Source organism: Rhinatrema bivittatum, chromosome 11 (genome assembly GCF_901001135.1).
Source record: "Rhinatrema bivittatum chromosome 11, aRhiBiv1.1, whole genome shotgun sequence".
Classification (NCBI taxonomy): domain Eukaryota; kingdom Metazoa; phylum Chordata; class Amphibia; order Gymnophiona; family Rhinatrematidae; genus Rhinatrema; species Rhinatrema bivittatum.
The window spans coordinates 55,135,363-55,158,545 of record NC_042625.1 but is presented as its reverse complement, the minus strand read 5'-3'; the positions used below and the strand labels follow the sequence as shown (position 1 = coordinate 55,158,545).

General features: G+C 42.9%; 1 protein-coding gene across 1 annotated transcript in view; it reads right to left on the bottom strand.

Annotated features, from left to right (window-relative positions):
• Window positions 1-23,183, bottom strand: part of RAB35 (RAB35, member RAS oncogene family) — a 71,778-nt gene that overhangs the window by 3,324 nt on the left and 45,271 nt on the right. The window lies entirely within an intron of this gene.

The following is a 23,183-nucleotide window of genomic DNA, read 5'->3' as shown; positions in this document are numbered from 1 at the left end:
ATATTCCAACTAGGGGCCCACAGGGTTCTGTGCTGAGACTGCTTATCAATGATCTGAAGGCACACTCTTCCCCCCCCCAAATATTGCCATTTTTGCCAATGACACACCCTACAAAGTTGATTTATTGATTTACAGAAGGACTGATATTTCAAGAGAATGGGCAGATTATATTCAACATGGGATGTCATGGAGAAAGCAGAATTGTTTACCTGTAACAAGTGTTCTCCGAGGACAGCAGGACGTTAGTCCTCACACATGGGTGACATTATCAGGTGGAGCCCCGACAGAGAAAACTTATGTCAACGCTTCAAGAACTTTGACTTAACACACTGAGCATGCTCTGTACCACATGACCATGCAAGGTCCCTCTTCAGTTTTATAACACAGAATTAGACAAATGAAAAAACAGGAGAAACCCAACTCCATGGGGTGGCGGGCAGGTTTCTTGAGGACTAACATCCTGTTGTCCTTGGAGCACACCTGTTACAGGCAAGCAATTCTGCTTTCTCTGAGGGCACCAGGATGGTAGTCTTCACACATGGATGAATCCTTGGCTACAGGCTGTCCCTAAACATAAAAAGGGGTCCAAACAAACACCCAACCAGGTGCCAACAGGTACAACAATAAGTGTTGTTGGTACAATAGGGGGAGACAGCCTGAACTCAATGGGCTCTAGGTGGGAGAAAGTTGGGTACTACACCTGAAACAGAATCCAAAGGACAGATTGGCCATACCTACTATCGTGTCGGCCATCTCCATCCAAGCAAAAAGTGAGATGTGAATGTGTGGCGAGAATTCAACGTCGCAGCTTTGCAGATCTCCTTCATGGGAAGTGCTCACAAGTGGGCCACTGACGCTGCCATGGCTCAGACAAAATGAGCCTTGACATAACCCCAGAGATGCAGTTCTGCCTGGGCATAACAGAAGGAGATGCAATCTGCTAGCCAATTCGACAGTGTCTGCTGGCAATAGCAACGCCCAACCTTTGTTTTTTTGACAGACATAGGTTGGGTGGACTGTTTAAGGGCTTCTGTCCGCTCCAGAAATTAGGATCAGGCTCGCTTGCAGTCCCAAACTGTGCAGGGCTCGTTTGCCTTAGTGCAAATGGGGCCTGGGAAAGAATGTTGGCAAGATGATAGACTGGTTAAGATGGAAGTCCATCATCAGCTTAGGCAGGAACTTAGGATGTATATTCAAGACCACCCTGACATAACACTTAGTGTAATGTGGATAAGTCACTAAGGCCTGAAGCTGGCTGACTCTGTGCGCTAAGGTTACAGTCACCGAAAAATATGACCTTCCAGGTCAGATACTTCAGATCACAATTGCACAGTGGCTCAAAAGGAGCTTTCATCAGCTGAGCTAACACCATGTTGAGGTCCGAAAACACAGCGGGAGGCCTTAGGGGAAGCTTCAATTGAAACAGGCCCTGCATGAAACATACAACTATTGGCCGTACAGAGATTTAATTGTTGATTTATATATATATATATATATATATATATATATACCGACATTCGACGGAACATCATGCTGGTTTACATTGTAACAAATTAACAAGAGTGAAATACAATAAACAGGGAAGGGGGAGCAGCAATGAAGGAGGAGAGAGGACAGCAGTAGGAAGGAGAGAGAAGGAGAGATGGTTGTATGTGCCAATTGCACACAGATGAACTCTAATGGAGTTGGTTTTCAAGCCAGCTTCCAAAAGGTGTAGAACAGAGCTTCCCAAACCTGTCCTGGGGACCCCACAGCCAGTCAGGTTTTCAGGATATCCACAATGAATATGCATGAGTTAAATTTGCATATACCAAGCTTCCATGATATGCAAATTTATCTCATGCATATTTATTGTGGATATCTTGAAAACCCGACTGGCTGTGGGGACCCCAGGATAGGTTTGGGAAGCCCTGGAGTAGTAGATAATCAAGTAGCTTTTGTGTGGGGCAGGAGAACAGATCTAGGGGGCTTCTGCTCACAGCACACAGAAAAAACTCCTCTACTTCAGTCCATAGGACTTTCTAGTAAGAAGGCTTTCTAGAAGCCACCAGGAACCAAGACATCTTCTGAAAGATCTAGTGGTTGCAAAACTAGCCTCTCAGCATCCATGGCCTGAGAGAGACAGGGCCTGGAGGTTGGGATGTCAACCTGCCTCATTCTTGCATGATGAGATCTAGGACCCCAGACTATTCTGCCTGTGAATGGGCAACTCCCACAGGAGTGGAAACCAGACCTATCTCAGCCAATAAATGGCTATGAGGATCATAGTCCTTGTCCTCGCAAAGCTTCAAGTTTCTTTGCTAAGGGAATCTGAGAATATGCACACAGAAGACCTTCACCACAATGCCAGGCAAGGGCGTCTGAGGCTGGTTTGCTGTCTGTCCTGTACAGGGAGCAGAACCAAGGAGATACAAAAAGAGATCCATGTCCAGGCTGCCCCAGAGGTGGAATATCTGATCCACAACCCCTTGGGTCCAGAGACCACTCGTGGGGTCTGTAGGTATGGCAATCTCTCCGCTAACACGTTCTCTGCTCTGACCAGGTACATAGCCAGTGATCAGATCTGAACAGTTTCCTGACACAGGAAGTACGTACCTGCTTGTTGACGTATCACATCGCCACTTGGTTGTCTGCTTGAATCATGATATCTTTGTTGGACAACCAATCTCTAAAGCCCATAGAGTATCTGATCACTCCAGAAAACTGATTTGGAAACAGCATTCCTGGGCAGACCAGAGACCCTGGGTGCTGAGCCCATCTATATGAGTTCCAGAGCCCAGGATGGATGCATCTGTGGTTATGACATTCGTTCCAGATTCGAAAGTACTCCCACCAGGTCAAGGAGTCCCAGAGTGGCGCGGTGACGTGGATGCGATCTTAGAGGTTCTGTGTGGCCTGGCACCACTGACACCTCAGGGTCCATTGGGCTTTGCGCATGTACAATTGTGCCAAGGGAGTGATGTAAATGGTTACGGTCATATGGACCAACAGCCTCAATATGTACCAGGCTGACACCTGCTGAATCTCTACCGCGATGGTCATCAGGGTGATCTGATGCAGGAAGGCCTTGGCTTGAGCCGTGTCTAATAGGGCTCTTATGAACTCCAATCGAAGTCTCAGGCTGAGATAGGACTTTGGGTTGTTGATAAATCCTAGTGACTCCAACACTCAGATGGACAAGCGCATGGACTTGACGGTCCCTGCCCGAGATGTGTTCTTGACCAGCCAATTGTCCAGATAAGGGAAAACATTCACTCCCAGCCTGCAGAGGTGCGCCGCCACAATAGCCAGGCATTTTGTAAAGACCCATGGGGCTGAAGCGAGCCCAAACGGCAACACCCAATACTGGAAGTGCTGTTTTCCCACCACGAATTGGAGATACTTCTGGTGACTTGGGAAGATCTTGATGTGGATGTATGCATCCTTCAGATCAAGAGAACATAGCCAGTGCCCTTTCTGCAAAAGGGGAAATCAAGGTGCCCAGGGAAACCATCCTGAACCTTTCCTTTTTGATAAATCTGTTCAAGGCCCTTAGGATGGGATGGAGTCCTCCTATTTTCTTTGGAGTAAAATGCCCACCCTCTTTGCCCTGATGTGACAGGCTAGAACACTCTGGCCATTAAGAGGGAGGAGAGCTCAGTTAGTAATACCTCCTGATGCACCACTGGCTCCCAAAAATGAGTTGGGGGGCAATTTGGTAAGGCACCCAATAGGTTTATTCGTTGCTCTTGAACGATGGAAAGAACCCACTAATCAGATTATACTGGGCCACTGGTTCACCAAAAACTGCAGCCTGCCTCCGACCAACAGATCCATTGCCCCTAGTACAGGTAACTGGATGAAGCTCCCTATTTACCCAGTCAAAACTCTATCCTTGGAATTAACTGAAGTGCCGGCTGGGCCTTGGGAGCTCTCTGCTGCCTGGGCCTGCTGCGGGAGCAGAGGTCAGTACTTTTTAGTGAAAATAAGACTTCTACCCTTATCTCGCCGACTTAGCAGAGAATGAAGAGCCCGAAGTGTTGGTGGAGAGTTGTTTGAGGGTTTCACATTAGTTCCGGAGCTGAGCCACCGATTCCCTCACCTTCTCTCCAGACACGACATGTCAAGCAGGTTTTTCCTATACCTCTGGTTGGAGATCAGAGGCACCCAGCCATGCTATTCTGCAGGCATCTATTCCCGTTGCAGACACACTCAATGCTATTTCGAAAACATTGTAGGTTGCTTGGACCGTGTATTTTCCACACTCCAGGCCCTTATGCACCAGCGACACAAGCTGCTGAGGCAACTGCTCTGCCACCTCTTGCACCTGCTTCCAGATGTTCTGCAAGTACTGGCTCATGTAGAGCTGGTAGGAAGCTATGTGGACAATGAGCATGGTTCCCTGAAAAACCTCTCTCCCAAGAGCATCCACTACTCTGTGATCCTTCCCCAGGGTGCCAAAGAATGGGTCTGAGATTGCTTGGCTCTTGAGAGTGGATTCGTCTACCACAGATTGGTGGGGAGGCTGTCGCTTATCAAATCTGGGAGTCTTCTGGACGAGGTAAACCTTCTTATTCATGGAAGGCACCATGAGGGGTTTTTACCACAGCCTCAGCAGTAATTCCTTATGGATGTCATGCACTGGGACCGCTATGACTCCTTAGAAGGAACCGCAAACTGGAAGGATTTCAAGCATTTTGTGCCTGGCATCTTCGGTTGTCAGCAACTGAAGAGGGATGGCCTCCGCCTTCACCCGCACAAAACCTGCGAAGGTTAGGTTCTCAGGCAGAGACCTCCTTCGCACCTTTGGAGAAAGGTCTGAGGGGCAGATTCCATGGTATCATCCCCCCAGGGGTCATAGGGGCCCTCATCCTCACTGAAGTCATCAGGGGATGGGGGCCCTGGGCGCGAGTCTTCGCCCAGAGATGCAGGCACCGGCAGGGATGAACAGGGAGCTGCCGGCCTTGGCATCTCAGTCGGCCTAGGTGGAGCTTCCTTCTCTGAGGAACCAGCTATGACCACCGTATCAGCAGAGGAAGGCTGCGGTGCCCCAACGGGCAAAGACGCTGGCCTGGGAACCAACACCAGCTGGGTTGACAACTCACCGATGGGCAAATGGAGTTTCTCCAACAGCAGCTCCAAGATGGACAGTGCCAGCTCCAGTGCTATCGGTACCACAAGACCAATGTCCAGCATTGCCCGCTTGACTGGTTGCTGTAATCTCTTCTCGAGTTCCTCCTCAAACACTGCCGATGCCAACACCGCCTAGGAAGAAGGGGGGGGGGGGGTGTGTGACCAGATCCTCTTCAGAATAGACAGGAGGATCGGTGACTGGCATCTGGACTGGTGGAGACCACTGCAGAGCCCCACATCCCACCTCTTGCCATGGGGTCACTTTGGGGGCATCACAACATGAGCTCATCCCCATGCATCGACTGATGCTTCTTCGCCGAGGCTGACGACGAGGAACCAGACATCCTTGGCCTGGAGGAGCTCAACGATTGTCGGTTTACGGTGCCCCTTATCAGCTACTGGCACCGACAGTCCTGCAAATGTCAATGGCTTGGTGTCCATCAGTGTGGCTTCATGGTCCTTCGATGCCGATGGCTCGGACTTCTTCAACCCAAAGAGGGACTCCTTTGTGGAGACTAAGACTACGTTCATTTGGGGTCATCTGGGTGCATCTGCAGCAAACCCAAATGTCATGCTATTGTCCCAGGCAGAGGACACATTCATCATGGGGATCAATGATAGACATGGTTCTTGGGCATCGCTTAAACCCAGACGCGGCCATGACAGGATGAAATAAACGGGAGGCAAGATCGAAATTGATGGCAATAGGCATCGATGCACCGCCACTGCGGGGAATTGACCACAAAAGTAAAACTTACCAATAAATGAAAACCCTTACTAGGAATGCTATGGGGAGGGCAGAGGGGGACCAGACATTAAACACAGGTGAAAAAAAACATTGCATTAAGTGAAAAAGTGAGAAGTTTTCTAGAAGACAACAAAAAGGCCAAAAGTGAGCCCACAAACCATGATGCTGTAGCTCCATGGAGAAAGACAATTTTTCCATGTCAGGGCTCGATCCGATGATGCAACCATGTGTGAGGACTACCATTCTGCTTGTCCTCCGAGAAGTACATTTGTGGCACAAGAATAGGCAAGGTTCAAGAGAGTTTTCAGAAGAACAAATCTTCCAGGTTCACTATGATTTTAACAGGCCAGACTGAAACTGAAGAGCAGTTAAACCACATACAGACATGGTTTAATGAAAGACAGCCATCATGAATTTACTGAAGGGAAATCTTGCCTCACAAATCTACTACTTTTTTGATGGGGTTAATATAAACATGTGGATAAATTTGAACCGGTAGATGTAGTGTATCTGGATTTTCAGAAGGCATTTGACAAACTCCCTCATGAAAGGCTTCTAAGAAAACTAAAAGGTCATGGAAGAGGAGGCAATGACATTTCATGAATTGCAAACTGGTTAGAAGACAGGAAACAGAGTAGGATTAAATAGTCTTGTTTTTACAGTGGAAAAAAGTAAACAGTGGCGTGCTTCAGGGATCTGTAATTGGACTGGTGCTTTTCAATATTTATTTTATTTATTTAACAGCTTTTGTATATCGACATTAAAGTACACATCATATCGGTTTACATAATAACAAAAAGGTGGAAAAGTACAATAAACAAGGAATTGGGGGGAGGACAACTGATAGAGGTCCAGACAGTGAAACCTGAACAAACTAAATGAAGGAGAGAGGAGAGATTGAGGTAACAAGCTTAGGTAACAAGGACAAAATATATTTATAAATGATCTGGAAAGGGGTATGAGTGAGGATCAAATATGCAGATGACAATTATTTAGAGTAGTTAAGTCACAAATAAATTGTGATAAATTGCAGAAGGTCCTTGTAAGACTGGAAGATTGTATTTCATCTGACATATGGACACCCAATGTGGACAAGTGCAAGGTGATCCATATAGGGAAAAATAACCCATGCTGTATTTGCACGATGTTAGGTTCCATATTGGAAGTTACCACCCAGGAAAGAGATCTGGGCATCATAGTGGATAATACATTGACATCCTCAGCTCAGTGTGCTGCAGCAGTCAAAAAAGCAAACAAACAATGTTAGGAATTATTGGGAAGGGAATGGCAAAACAGAGGATGTCAAAATGCCTATCGCTCCATGGAGAGACTGCACCTTGAATACGTTGTGCAATTCTGGTCGCCACATCTCAAAAAGAGATAGCTGCACTGAAGAAAGTACAGAGAATGGGAACCAAAGTGATAAAGGGCATGGAATAGCTCCCCTATGAGGAAAGGTTAAAGAGGTTAGGGCTGTTCAGCTTGCAGAAGAGACTGCTGAAGGAGGATATGATAGAGGTCTATAAAATCATGTAACTGACTGTTATTTAGTCTTCCAGATAATACAAGGACTAGGGGGCACGCCATAAAGTTAGCAAGTAGCGCATTTAGAATTTTCTCCAATTTTTTTTCTTTCACTCAATGCACAATTAAGGCCTGGAATTCATTGCAAGAGGATGTGGTTAAAGCAGCTAGCATAGCTGAGTTTTAAAAAGGTTTGGATAAATTCCTGGAGAAGTCCATAAACTATTAATCAATGGGGAATAGCCACTGCTTGTTGCAGACATTAGTAGCATGGGATCTATTTAATGTCTGGGTACTTGCGACTTGGATTGGCCACTATTAGAGACAGGATACTGGGCTTGATGGACCCTTGGTCTGACCCAGTATCGCGTATCTTATGTTCTTATGACTTAGCATTAATCAGTTGATAAACTGGGACTGAGTATGCAAAAGAAAAACAGCAACAGCTAAACTAGAAAAATGCTGGTTCACATTAAAAGGAAGTGCAGGAGCAAAGGACAAACATGCAATCTTTGTACTATACAAGGCTATCAGGAATGGGGGTGGGGTATTGATTTTCTAAAATACTTCCCAAATGTTAAAAAGGGTACATAAGATTACAAAACTAACAAAGGTGACAGTAACATACATATGCTTAGGACCTTTGTTTTCAGTTTAAATTCCTGATTAAACTAAACTATATCAGTGTTTATTATAATGAACAAAAACCAGAAAAAAATCAGTTATTCCACTTAAAAGGACAAAAGGGAAATTTTCCAAAGCAAGAATCAGTTAGGGATTCAGATAACACAAGGGAGAAACATTGCTCTTATAAACAGACTGCTGTGCTCTTGCTGGTTTCTGACCAACAAAATACTCTAAATACATTTAATGGACTACATTAGATTAAGCATCCCTACTTCATTAGCAGCCTTCAATAACTAGCAACTCAATAATAAGATGCAGACAACAGTCCAGTAATGAGATGGGAGCTCATCAGTGTCATGTATGTGATTATTGATCTGTCAGTGAAGTTGTATGTGTACACCTGGTGCAAAGAGTTCCTGGCTCTCAGAGAACAAGTCCAATCTCTGGAGGCCAGAGTGGCAGACCTGAAGAGCAGAGGCAAACAGAGGTATACAGAAGACACCTTCAGGGAAATAGAGTGGTTCACTTCCTGCAAGGCAGCAGCTACTAAACTGGAACAAGGTCACTTGGAAGGAGAGCACCACCCTAGAGTAGCAGGAAATTATCTTGTAGCTAGGACCTGCCCACCAGGTGCTCAGTTATCCTCTTGCACCAAGTATGCATTTCCAGTGGCATGTGGCCAGGCGAGAAGAGACCCCATCTTCCAGTAAAATGCCGACAGCCACTACCTAGCCTTTGTACCAGAGAGGGGCCTCCTACAGCTTCACTGTAAGGTCCAGGAACTTCTGAACCCCTCCTCTCACTGCTGAGATTCCATCCTTACCTCCCATTTTGGAGTTCTGAAAGGACTGGAACCTACTAAAGGGTCTAGACCACTGGCCACCCACGGACCTTCCCAGAATCACGTGCTTGGAATTCTTAGAACAGCTCCTATCTGGAGCTGGTCATAATGTCCTCTAAGGCTTATCTTTGTGCAATCTTGGAAATTTCGATTGCCTCCATAGTGTCACCAGCTTTCCAAGATCTTAAAAAAGGATGATGGAGGTCACGTGATTTCGTGGGCTCATTAAGTCACACTCCAGACCAGCTCCGGGTGCCTCCCTCCTAATAAAGCTTTTTTCTTTGTCTCATCCAGTTCAACTGAAGTCTAACCACAAGGTCGACTTCTAAAAACTGCATGGCCAAATTTGTATTTAAGATCGGAGAAGAGATGGCATCAAAAACTAAAAAGGAAAGAAAAGGAAAAGCTGAAGGTGCCTGAAAGCAAAATGGAAGACAAAACCCAACTTACCCCTGACATAGCAGAAGACACACTGGAAATAAGACTCACAAAGGCAGTAGTTGCTGCGTTGGATGGGAAACCAACTCAAATCTCAGAGCAAATAAAGGAGCTCCAAACTTTGGTTTGCGACTTGAAGCAGAGGGACACATTACAGTGACTGACGATTTGGCACAACTAGAGAAGGAAATCGCTGATTTGGAAAAAACAACTGAAGCTCGAAAATCATTCATGCAGGAACAATTTATGATTTGTGGTTTTTCCAGAAAGCATCCCAGATTATGACTTAAGTACCTTAGAAACTTGGCTGTTGAAAGAACTTATGCTTCAAGGGTATGTGGGGTCTCCAACAATCAAATGCACCCACCATATAGGCCTGAAAGAGGCAACTAACCAGAAAGCACGTGTGGTGCTTGCAAGAACACCAAACTATGTACGTAAGGCCCCGATTTTACAAGCTTACATAAAAAAGCAAGGTGTGTTTTGACGCCAGGAAAATATATTTTTCAAGATTTTTCCAGCCATTTAACAGTCGCATGCAAAGAATTTTCCCCCCATTTGTATGGAGCTGGCCAAGTGAGATTCGTGCTGTAATCCCCAGTGTGGCTGAGAATCTGGCATCAAGACCTTGTGCATGCTTTTGGTTCTGTTGTGCCAGTGAAGGAATTTCTGCAGCAGCCGCCTGGCGGGAAGAACCCTGCCTGAGGCACTAGAACCAAAGTGGACTGCGAGAAATGGAAGCCCAGGCTAGTAAGGAACAGGCTCCAACGACAGAAAGAGCAAATGGTTGTCTTTTTGTTTATTACAAGCGAAGCTACTTGCCAGGTCTGTAAATATTTTGATAGACTTGCAAAGAATAGTTTTTAAATATGGACACAGGTATTTAAACTTCAGTAGCAGTGAGAGACTGCTTTTTGGTTTTCAACTAAATATTGTTTGCTGAGATTAATGTTTTCAGGATGAAATAATCTGTGTAAAGAATTTCATGCGTAGGGGATGGCAGCTGAACACACAAGAAGTGAAATGACTTCTATCCTCTTTGGAGGGTGGATTGAAATGGGGGGAGTTTGGAACATAAGTGGAAGAGGAGATAGATTAATCAGCAAAAAGGTATACAGGAAAATGCAGTGGGAGGGGTAAATGCATTGGTATGGACTGACACTGGAATCTATGTTTGCATAACATTTTTTACCTTAATGAGAGGGCTGGCCACCCTAGCTGGGACACTCAGCGCCCTCTGGCACAAAATGGGATTGTTACTTAATTGTAACAATGGAATGTGGCAGGACTGGGGACACCAGTTAAAAGGGAAAAGGTTTGAGTCACTTTAACAGGTTACACGCTAATGTGGCTTAAACACAGGAAACCTTTTACAAACAGCAAGCACAAAACACAAAGCAGTGGATTTCCCCAAGTATACTCAGTGGAAGGCACTACAAAGTTGCGGTGTAACAATTTTATTTCATAAAACAGCCACCTCCATATTGGTAAAGTGTAAATTGGATTCAGGGGGACATTTTATAATTTTACTGGGGGAATTCAAAGGCACTCTTACTATATTGGTATCAGATTATTCCCCCAATATGACCACAAGTTTTTTGCCACTCTTCTTCAGCATAGCAGAAATGGGAGACTACCCTATAATACTGGGAGGTGATCTCAATTGGATTGGGGATCCCAGCTGGGGCTGACAGCAAAGTCTGCGAAGTTCTTCCATGAGTGATCAAAAAGGGTCAATTTTTTATGCAAACACCTAAAATTGATAGACTTATGGAGACTCCTTAATCCTAGTAAGAAAGACTTCACGCATATAGCCAGGGCACACAGCACCAAAACACGAATCTATTATCTTCTGAATCTTTATTTTCCAACATACAAAAAGTGAAAACTGAGGAGCTAATTATATCAGATCATTGCCCAGTTTCCTGCATACTGGTGGTAGCTGAAGGTAGGGAGAATGTCTCCTGGGCTGGTGAATGACTGACTTTCCAAGTTTTCTAAAGGAAAAGTTGAGATTATGCCTTGCAAATAACTAGGCCAATTTTGCTCTGGAGTCTGCTACGGTCTGCTACAGGAAGAGAATTAATTTTACAAGGTACAAGAAGAAAAAAAAAATGTATGTTTTGATATCCTACAGATTGAAAGAAACGAAAATCTGTAAGCACAAACTGATAAATAGGTCAGATAAAGTGTTAGAGGAGTTTAAGGCTACTCAACTGGCATCAAACAAATAGGGCTAGTGTGTCCTTGACATTATATGAAACATTTTCTCAGTCTGGGAACAAACCAGGACAGCTTCTAGCTAATATGTTAAAAAGACAGAAACAATCAAGGTTTATCTCCTCGATTAAAAATGGGCAAGGAGAACTGCTGTTCTCAACTGGGGAGATTGCAAAAGTGTTTCTAGAATACTATCAGGAGCTATAAGCTGCCTATGAAGTAGATGGTGATGTGATGGAAAGATTTATGAAAGAATTAGTGAAGCCTAAACAGTGAGGAGGAATTAAAAACAATTTATATTGAGATTTATGAAATTGTCATAGCAATCAAAGCATTGCTTTCTCTTAAATCTCCAGGGCCTGATGGTCTGGATGCTTTTTTCTATATATCCTTAGAGGTTCCCAAGATTTTGAGAGAGGTATATGAGGCCATGTGTATACAGGATGCCAGATACGAAGCAGGAAGTTACTATAGCTGTGCTGCCTAAACTCGGGAAGATAATCAGCTCTCAACTTCATATCGACCACTCTCTCTATTAAATCTAGATAAACTATGTAAAGGTAATGGCTAATTGGTTAAAACTTCTTATGCTAAAATTTCCAACAACCAAGTGGGTTTTGTATATGGGAGAAGAGACAGGGAAATACTTAACAGTACCTGAATGTAATCAGCTTTGAAGTGCTGAAAAAAGTGTGAAAAGCGGAATATAAAAATCTAAAATAAATAACATTCATAAAGTAGGTGCAGCCTTGGAGACATTTATATAAACCTCTAGAACCACCTTTACTGGTGAGTTGAGATGCAGAAAAGGCATTTGATAGAGTGGCCTGGCCTTTTCTCTTCACTACTCCACAATTTTGGCTTTATAGGGAAAAGTTTTGATTACTTTATTGTATACGAACCCTTCTGCTAGGATCTTGATAGAAGGATCCGACAGTTGGCCATTTATTTATACAGAGGCAAACGACAGGGGCGTCCCCTATCCGCTTTGTTATTTACTTTAACTGTTGAACCATCAGAGGAGCATATAAAGGCACACTCTATGTACCTTCAACAAAATCCTCGCATCATAAACGTGCCATATCTACAGCAGGCCCCATTCAATGGAATGCGCTCCCACCAGACATTCGGCTTGAGTTCTGCCACTCTTCATTCAAAAAAAAACTTAAAACCTGGCTCTTTAGCCAAGCTTTTCCAGGACCATGATCATCATTTTTTCCCCTCCAACCAGCAAGAACATATCTTCTTCACAAACCCCCATTTTCCATACCACTACCTACTTCGGTATCTAATCTCTTGCTGCAGGACACTTGAGACGTTCTCACTTATACGTTATAATTTTTATGCTCAATAAGACCTGTCAACTTAATTGTTTAAGTCTTTTTTTTTTTTTTTTCTCCTTTATCTTTTGGTCATCAATGTTACAACGTTATCATTAAATTTTGAACTTATGTACACTGTTCCAAGTTTCATAACCTTGTTCTATGTAATGCCTTTTGGCAATTTTCATGTTCTGTTTCAATGTAAACCGATGTGATCTTTATTTCATATAGGAACACCGGTATATAAAAATCTAAAAATAAATAAATAAAATAATTGCCAGAATAAAGGCCTTGGAAGCAATTACAAGAGTCACAATAGGGTGACTGCCTTTAAAGACATTATTGTTCGCTGACGATATTCTTTTAATATTATCAAAGTCACGAACTGCTTTACCAGCTGCATTATACATTTTTCCTATCGAGATTTTTCAGGCTTCAAGTTAAATCTTGACAAAACAGAGGCCCTAGATGTGTCCAATACATTGAAAATGTAGTGGGACAATTTTCTGGTCAAGTAGAACATAAGAACATGCCATACTGGGTCAGACCAAGGGTCCATCAAGCCCAGCATCCTGTTTCCAACAGTGGCCAATCCAGGCCATAAGAACCTGGCAAGTACCCAAAAACTAAGTCTATTCCATGTAACCATTGCCAATGGCAGTGGCCATTCTCTAAGTGAACTTAACAGTAGGCAGGAGATTGAATAAATGATCTAGGCTTGCAAATTCACAGAGATCAGTCCCATTGGTATACTTCCTCTTTTACAATTTCAAGAGAAACTCGAGAGTTGGCATGTACTTCCCCTAATGTTGCAGGGTTGCATTGCCCTGGGTCAGGATAGTCCTTGCTCCCAAACTGTTCTATCTGCTGCAAATGTTCCCTGTGTACTTGTGTCAAAGAAAATAGTTTTAGCCAGAAAATATTTAATTTATTTTTTTTTGGGGGGGGGGGGGGGGGGGCATGAAAGAAAGTGAGGCTCCCATATCAATCTTTGATATCTCCCAAAATAGGAGGAATGGGGGTCCCAAACTTTAAATTGTATAGTTGGGCTGCAAATCTTAGATTCTTAGATACTTGAGAGACTAGACATTTGAACAGTTGAACTATACAAATTATCAGGTGGAAAAAAAATACACACTCCATTTAATGTAAAATACGTTCACTTAGCAAAGAGATGTGCATGCTGTGCATGCTCCATCAATGTTAGTAAAATTGGTGAAAAAAGTTTAATCCTTTTAAGCAATATGTCCCTGTCCATTTTCAGTCTCATACTTTATGCCACTGATTGACAATCCAAGTTTCCCTCTGAATGCTTTACCAAAATATACACTTAAAGTGACCTCTAGTTGCAATGTAATGGAATTCCTAGATAAAAGTACAGATTTGCTACACTCTTATAAGCAATGCCAAGAACATTTAGGATTCACAAAAGTTCATTCTCTCTTGTATGGCCAGATAAAAGCATATTGCAATAAAACAATGGCACAAGCTGAAGGTCGGTTAACCAATGCATTAATTAAAATGTTTGTGGCACATCAGGGCTCACTTTCACACTATATGATTTTCTATAGCTGAGGGAAGATTATCTGGATTTTTAAAGCCCTGGCAGATGTGTGGTAGAGAGATCTGGGAGTGGACCTAGATGAAGAAATACGGCAGGATTGTCATGCCTTAATTTATAAAATATCCCTTAATGTTGATCTACGGGAATTACAACGGAGGGTATTTTACAGGACCATTTCCTCTCCTCAACAGGCCCTACAAAATAGGTTTAATAAAGTCTAACACTTGCTTAAAATGTGGGTTAATACAAGTCACATTGTTTGTGGCAGTGCCCTGAAACTCAATAGTTTGGTAAATAGTGAGAAGTGAGTTGTGCTTGATAGGCAAAAATGTAAAATGGTCTAGTTCTATTCTGGGATATGACAAAGGGGAGGAGTATACAGAACTAGGATGCACAATGTTTTTGTTAAAATCGTGCTCAACTGGATTCAACCGACTTCATCTACGTTTGAAGTATGGAAAACAAATGATAGACTTGTTTCAACCTTCCCAGAAGAAGAAAACTGTGTTTCATAGATACTTGGAACTTATTCTCAAGAACTCTCCCCGTTAGTATACGATCTTCCGTTTCCCCAGCCCCCCAGCTCCTATTGCTAGTGGGAAATAGTCTCTTGAATCTGGTCTGGAAATGTCGATTTTCAGTAGACATTTATTGAATATTCAGTAAGATATTTGGATCCAGATATGCTTTATCTGAAATACATGGATTGGGGAGGGTGAGAAGAAGAAACAAACAATCCAGCATTTTCTTTTTTTTTTCCACCTGTGCTTGGTATTTTGTTCAATGTCAAATCTGCAATAAAGAGATTTAGAAAAAAAAAAAAGATTTTCCCTAAAGGAATGTTTGGCCCATTCATCTTGTCTTGGAAACTGAATCTGATCAGTTATGTAGTCACAGCAATCCTACCTTAACAATCCTACTGCACACAGCAACATGCAGCACCAAACCAGGAGACACTGATGCCTTATTAAGCATAGCTTTTATCTTCCTTTCCTGAACATCCTTGAGGACAGAGCCCCCTCCCCATCCACAGGAAAAGTAGTGCTCCTAGTGGCACGACAAATGAGCGTGTCCACCTTAGGAATAATCAGCTTTCCCTTTCCTGAGCCAGGCTCATCAGAGTCTTACTTCCTTTAAAATTTCTCTCTGGGGGATCCATTCTACAGAGATCAAATCCTCAACTGATCTATCCCATGGAAACGCTTTGGATGGTTTTCTTAAAATCTTCATTACATGGGTTTTTAGAGTTAAGAGACTGCTCTCCTTTGTTCTTCACTATGTTCAGCGTCCTTACAGACTGTGAAATTATGGAACAAAAAAGTTCTCTTTGTGGAACAACCGAACCATAGCTGAAATATCCTCTTTCCTAGGAGAACATTCCCCATCCTCCAACTCTCCCTTTCCAGCTACCCTTAAATCCTTAAGGTCTAAAAGTGAGAACCAAAACCACAGGATTTTCTCCCTTTCCAATGCTCTTCTTTTCTGCTCTGGATTCCCAGAAGGAGTTTCCAAGGAGGGGTTCCTGCAAGAGAGAAACCAAGAACTGCTGTTCCCACCACAACAGAAAGCATACCAGCAGGAATGGCCTGTAGATGACTCCGCCAATGCGGGACCGCTCACCACCCTGGACAGATGATTCTGTGTGCTGCTCTCTCCCCCCCCCCCCCCCCCTCTCTTCTCCACAAGATTTACAGAGGCTTTCCCCTCCCAGTGCCTGATAGCAGCAAACCACTGAGCATTTCCCATGCTCCTGAGGAGACGACATGGCTTCCTCACCCCCATACCAAACCAGAGAAAGAAAACCCTCAATAACTAAAACTTGCCCTCAGATGGCAAACAGTCACCTTTCCTCCCCCTCCCCCACCTTTATTTTATTAAACAAGCCGGAACCAGGCACAGCCACAAAACTCAGGAGAAGGGAGGAAAATATTGTAAGGGAAGCCTCGCTTAGTCTTTGTCTTTTTTTTTTTTTTTTTAAAGAATAGGAGAGACCACAGAAGGAGAGAATAAAATAGGGAGGGGGAAAGAGGGGTAATTACAGTGAAGCCCTCTGGCTGTACTCAGAAGGAGCGAGACAAGACTTTCACCTCAGGAGCTGGCCATCCAAATTTCTATCTTTATTCAGCCTAACCAGGCCTTAGTTCACAACACGGCTGCTTGCCTGCTATCTTCTGGAGACAGAACACTGTTATGCTTAGGTCAGCATCTAAATGGGGTGATGTCAGCAAGCCTGCTACTCTCAGACTTCATCTGCTAGTTGGGAAACAAACCCATGCATCTGGACTGATTTGGCTAGTTGAAGACTGGAGAGTAGGAATGTATGGAACTGAATGAAAATGTAGACATTACAGGCATTTCAGAGACCTGGTAGAAGGATAACCAATGGGATACAGACCCCAGGGTACAAATTATGCCAAAATGACAGGCCAAGTCAAATTAGGGTAGGGTTGTCAATTGTTAAGGATGGCCTACGGTCAAATGATAAAAATCCTGCAGGAAACAAAATGCTTTGTGGATTCTCAATGGATAGAAACGCCCTGTGTGATAGGAACGAGCATAGCTGTGGGGACATACTACAGTCTACCTGATCAGGATGAAAAAGACAGACAGTGAAATGCAAACAAATTAAGAAAACTAATATATTAAGCAACACAATAATAATGGAAGATTTCAATTACCCCAATACCGATTGTGTTAATTCTCAATGTCTCATCGGGACATGTTGGAGTAAAGTTTCTAGATGCCAACTTGAAAAAGACCAAATATAGAGCAGTTGCTTACCTGTAACAGGTGTTCTCCTAAGAAAGCAGGATATTAGTCCTCACAGATGGGTGACAGCATCAGATGTAGCCCGGCATGGAAAACGTTTATCAAAAGTTTCTAGAAGCTTTGACTGGCACACTGAGCAAGACCAGCATGCCACCATCTGCGTGTCCATTGAGGTCCCCCTTCAGTCTCGTAACAAAGCAAAAAATACGAGTGAAAAATAAAATAGAAACACGCATGACAACCCAACTCTGCGGAGTAGCAGGTGGGTTACCTGAGGACTAGCATCCTGCTGTCCTAGGAGAACACCTGTTACCTGTAGACCTGTTGTCCTAGGACAAGCAGGATGGTAGTCCTCATAGATGGGTGAATACCAAGCTCCAGGGTGCTTCTGGCCACAACTAAGACCAACAGTTACCGAACAAGGTGCCAATGGGCAAAACAACTGTGGTGCTGTTGGTCAGCAGGGAGACAGCCTGGTTTCGGACAGGAGCCTTAGGTAGGAAGAGTTGGGTCTAAACCTGGAACAGACTGGCCGAAGGCACTGTCTTGTTGACCATCTTTGTCTGAACAGTAGTGTGCAGGGAACTCCACGTCGCTGCTCAGCAAATGTCAGCAATGGGGACCACCCGCAGGTAGGCTACTGACGCTGCCATGGCCCTCACAGAGTGAGCTTTGATTCAGCCTCCAAGCTGATGGCCTGCCTGTGCATAGCAGAAGGCAATAAAGTCCGCCAGCCAATTACAGTCTGTTTACCGACCGCAAATCCCAGCCTGTTGTCAAAAGATACAAAACAGCTGAGTGGTTTGACTGTAAGCTGTTGTACATTTCAAATAAAAAGCCAAAGCCTTTTTGCAATCCAAAGAATGGAGAACCCATTCTCCCCGGTGGCAATGAGGCCTTGGAAAGAAGGTGGTAAGACAATAGCCTGTTTGATGTGAAAGTCGGTCACAACCTTAGGCAAGAACCTGGGGTGCGTATGCAGGATCACACGATCATGAAAATCTGTGTATGGCGGGTACATGACCAGGGCCTGAAGCTCACTGACTGAGAAGTGGGACTCCGGGAATCGCTTGCAAAAATTGAGGGAAAAAAATGTTTTTACCTACCACACGAGGAAAGGCACCGACCGCGAAGGGGGACCCAAAATGAGCAGAAGAGAAAAAAAAAAAGAATGAAGCAGCGCTCCACAAACCATGAGGCAACTGCATCACAGAAAAAGAGACTGAAGGAGGATCTCGTGTGGACGTGCAGATAGTGGCATGCTCAGTGTGCCGATCAAAGCTTATAGAAACTGACAAAAGATTTCCGTACCGGGCTCCATCTGATGATGTCACCCATCTGTGAGGACTACCCATCCTGCTTGTCCTAGGAGAATGGGTCTTTTTATTTTATTTATTTTTATTTGTTGATTTTTATATACTGACATTCGTCGGAACATCATGCCGGTTTACATTGTAACAAAATAACAAGAGAGAGAAATACAACAAACAGGAAACGGAAGGGGGGAGCAGTAATGAAAGAGGAGAGAAGACAGCAGTAGGAAGGATAGGGAAAGAGAGAAATTTGATAGGAACATTTGAAGGAAATAAAATTAACAATAGACACTATGTACAGGTGGGCTGGTAGGTACCAGACCAGTGATGGCAGTGACAGGGAGAGGTGGGGAGGGGGAGGAATGGTAGGGTAGGCTTAAAGTGAGGGGAAACTAATAAACCCTACAATGGGGAAAGCACTGCCCAAAACCTTGCGCTTTTTTTTTTTTAGATGATTTGAATGTATTTTACAAGCATGTGACTACTTTAATTTCAGGAAGCTTTTGGTTGTCTTTCGAGTAAAGATGTTTAATGTATTTTGCTATTCAGAATGATTGTGCCTTTTATGCTGATTTTTACTGTAAAATTGTACTGTATGTTATCTGTAATCCACTTAGAACGACAGGTCCTTAAGAAGTGGACAACAAAATGTTTTAAAATAGATATAAATGGCTGCTGCATAGAGCAGCTGGTCCTGGAACATACGAGAGGGAGGAAGACAGTTCTAGTCCTCACTGAAATGCAGGATCTGGTGCGAGGCGGCCACTTAACAATAGTGATCATAAAAATCACAATTTAACAAATCACTGAATGGAAGACATTAAGCAAAACTACTTCAGTAGCATTTAACTTTAAACTAAGAGACTACCATAAAATAGGGAAATTAGAAAAAGGGGCAGTTGCAAAGGTTAAAAGTTTGCATGAGGCATGGATGCTGTTTAAAAACACCATCTTGTATTCCTTGTGTTAGGAAAGGTGGGGAAAAAAAGAAAAAGAAACAATGAATTAACACTTAGTTTTCCCAGTGGAGAAAGGCAAACAGTGGAACGTTCCAAGGATGTATCCTGGGTCTAGTGCTGTTGACCTTATTAACGATCTAGAAAGAGGAGTGACGAGTGAAGTGATCAAATCCACAGATAACACAAACATTTTCAGGGTTCCCCACAGGCAGATTGCGAGGAACTACAGAAGGACCTTGCGAGGCTGGAGAACTGGGCATCTAAATGGCAAATGAAATTTAATGTGGACAAGTGCACACAGGGGAAAAATAACCCTACACAATGGGTTCTGCATTTGGAGTAACCACGTAGGCAAAGGATCTAGAAGTCATAAGAATATAAGATATGCCATACTGGGTCAGACCAAGGGTCCATCAAGTCCAGTATCCTGTCTCCAACAGTGGTCAAAGTCACATGTACCTGGGCAAGTATCCAAACGTTAAATATAATCACATTCTACTAATGCTGGCAACAATCTGTGACTATTCCCTATTAATGATGGTTTATGGACTTCTCCAGGAACTTATTCAAACCTTTTTTAAACCTGGCTACACTAAACTGCCACAAACAGGCTAGGTTTTTAGGATATCTACAATGAATATGCATGAAAAAGATTTGCATGCACTGCCTCCACTGTATGCAAATCTCTTTCATGCGTATCCTGAAAACATGGCCTGTGTGGCACTTGAGGACTAGAGTTTGCTATCCCTGCCCTAGTACTATCCAAAAGAGAATCATTTCACATTTACCCATTCAAATCCTTTCATGATTTGATAGATCTCTATCCCCCCCCTAAGATCCCCCCCTCAGCCGTCTCCTCTCCAAGCTGAACAGCTCTAACCTCTTTACCCTTTCCACCTATAGTTGCCATTCCATGCCCTTTATCATTTTGGTCGCCCATCTCTATACCTTCTCCATCGTAACTATATATTTTTTGAGATGCGGCGACCAGAATTTTACATAATATTCAAGGTACGGTCTCACCATGGAGCGATACAGAGGCATTATGACATCCATTTTATTCACCAGTCCCTTCCTAATAATTCCTAACATTGTTTGCTATTTGACTGCTACAGCACACTGAGCAGATTTCAATGTAACATCAACTATGACACCCAGATTTGTTTTCCTGGATGGTAATTCCGAATATGGAACCTAACATCATGTAATTGCAGCATGGGATAGTTTTCCCTATATGCATCACCTTGTCCATATTATATTTCATCTGACATAAGGATGCCCAATCTTGCAGTCTCACAATTTATCACAATCCACTTGTGATTTAACTACTCTGAATAATTGTATCATCTGCTAATTTGATCATCTCACTCTGACCTCTTTGCATGTTTTTTAAATACATTAAAAAGCATCAGTCCAAGTACAGATCCCTGAGGTACTCCACTGTGGAATTTACTGCTGGATGATATGGTCAAGGCAACTGACAGTTGGGTTTAAAAAAGGTTTGGACAAATTCATGGTAGAAAGTCCATAAAGAGTTATTAACCACTCAAGGAGACCCATTACTTATCACAGGGAATAAGCAGCAGGAAACAATCTACTTTTAGGGATTGACATTTTGATCTGACCCAGCATGGCACTTGTATTCTTATGACTAAAGAACTACTAGCATGGTTAACTAGGCTATTAAATGTAAAAAGAAAATGGTTCAAAAATTGGCAAATAGATCCAAATGAAGAGATAAGGAATAGTTTGAGTACTGGTGATTTAGATATAAAGCATTAAGGCAGGGCAAAAGGTTTGAAAAGAATCCAGTCAAAGGCAAAAACACCAAACATTTTCAAGAAGCCTATGAGGGAGTCAATTAGACCACTAGATGACCAAGAGCACTGAGGAAAGACAAGGCCTTAGTAGAAAAACTAAATCAATTTTTTTTAATTCAGTCTGCACTCAGGAGGGTATTAAGGAGATACCTATGCTGGAAACATTCTTTGAGGGGATGATTCAGAGGAACTCAAATCATTGTGAACCAGAAAGATATAATAGAACCAATCAACATACTAAAATGAGTAACAAATCATTGTAATGGATGATATACACCCCAGAGTTCTGAAAGAATGCAGCTTGCTACCTCCTATCCTCTACCAGACTTTGTAGGGAACCTAAGAGCCAGTTTACAGGGCTCGCTCAGTCTGGACTAGTCCAGGGACCCTGGCCCAAGAAATGTTTAACAAGGGAAATTGCAAGACGATGTGCTAGGAGTAACATCAAAACTAGTTTACAATGTGAGCTAAGTGTCAAAGCTTGGGAACAGAAAATCTTACTGCACCAGTCCAGACTTATATGCTGGAGACAGAAAATACTGTTTTGTTTTTTTTAATTCTCTGCATCATCCTATATTGTCACAGAAAAAGGTGTCTCATCTGACTCCATCTGCTAGGAGGTGATAATACATGTCTTGTCGGATGTAACGGGATTGATCCCAATTTATCTAGCTCTCAAGAAGCCTGCATTCTTCAGAGCTATCTTCCTTTGTGTTTGAAACACGATCTTTAAATTCTATTTAGAGGTCAAAAAGTTAGAGCATTCCGAGACATAAGTAAAATTACCCAGGTGAAAAGGAGAGTGTTCTTATAAGCTTCAAGAAGCTCTAACGGAGCCTCAAATTTCTTTGAACATGTATAATCTCACATCAAGGGAAGCCATTTATATTTTTGGCCCTATCCACATAATCTCTATGAAGTGCAAAGTTAAACCTTTAACTGGAGGATCTTCATGAGTTCTCTGCCTCTTGCTGAGGTTTCCAGTGGATTAGGGGGGTTCTTTCTCTGTACTAGTCCATATAATTATAATATGCTAGTCATGTACTAATTTGTGGTTTGTTTGCAGTTTATGTTGTAAAAAATGATTTTTGGACTTGACTAAGTTGTATCTAGGCTCCCCCTTAGCCTACTGGAGGCTTGTTGCTATTTACATAAGGTCTGGTTCACAAATCCTCTACCCCATTCTGTCAATATAGGAATCAAGCTTAATGAATCAGTCTCTAGAGGTCGATATTCAAATACTTTTAGACGGATAACTGAAAAATCCGTCAAAATGGCAATATTAGATGCCATATGCAGCTACATTCTAGCCACATAATGAGGTGTGCCACTAGAATGTAGCCGCATAAACTGGGGATGGGCCCTGAGGCATTTCCAGGAGGAGCAGAAGTAGCCGCATAAAATTATGCAGTTAACTCCATATTCGGAATAGCTGGTTATACATAACCGGCTAACTTTAAGATAGCTGTGTATATTCAACAGTGCCACTGAATATACTCTGCTAGTTAGCCCAATATGCTTATTTGGCTAACTAGCTGAGCCACACAGAGGCTGAAAATGGACTCCATGGGTTATACATTTGGTTTGGGAGGAGGGGGGCACTTGTTATGCATAAATAAGGACTATGTTGGCATTTTCTTAAGTTTTCAAATTTTGTGCTCTATTACGCTATAAAATTTCAACATATAGAAGTAAAAAAACAAAACAAAACAAAAAAAACAAAAACACCACACAGCATAGCTATACACTAGGGAAAAGTGCTAATCAAATGATTCTGAGTCAATCACCAAATCTGGGAAAGAAATGAATTTTCCCACTCTGCGCAACTGGCCTTGGATGCAGAGGCTTGCTAAGTGGAGAGCTATCAGGCCAGAGGTAAACTTCTGGTCTTCTTTCAACCTAAACCATCTATGGCACTACTAACAC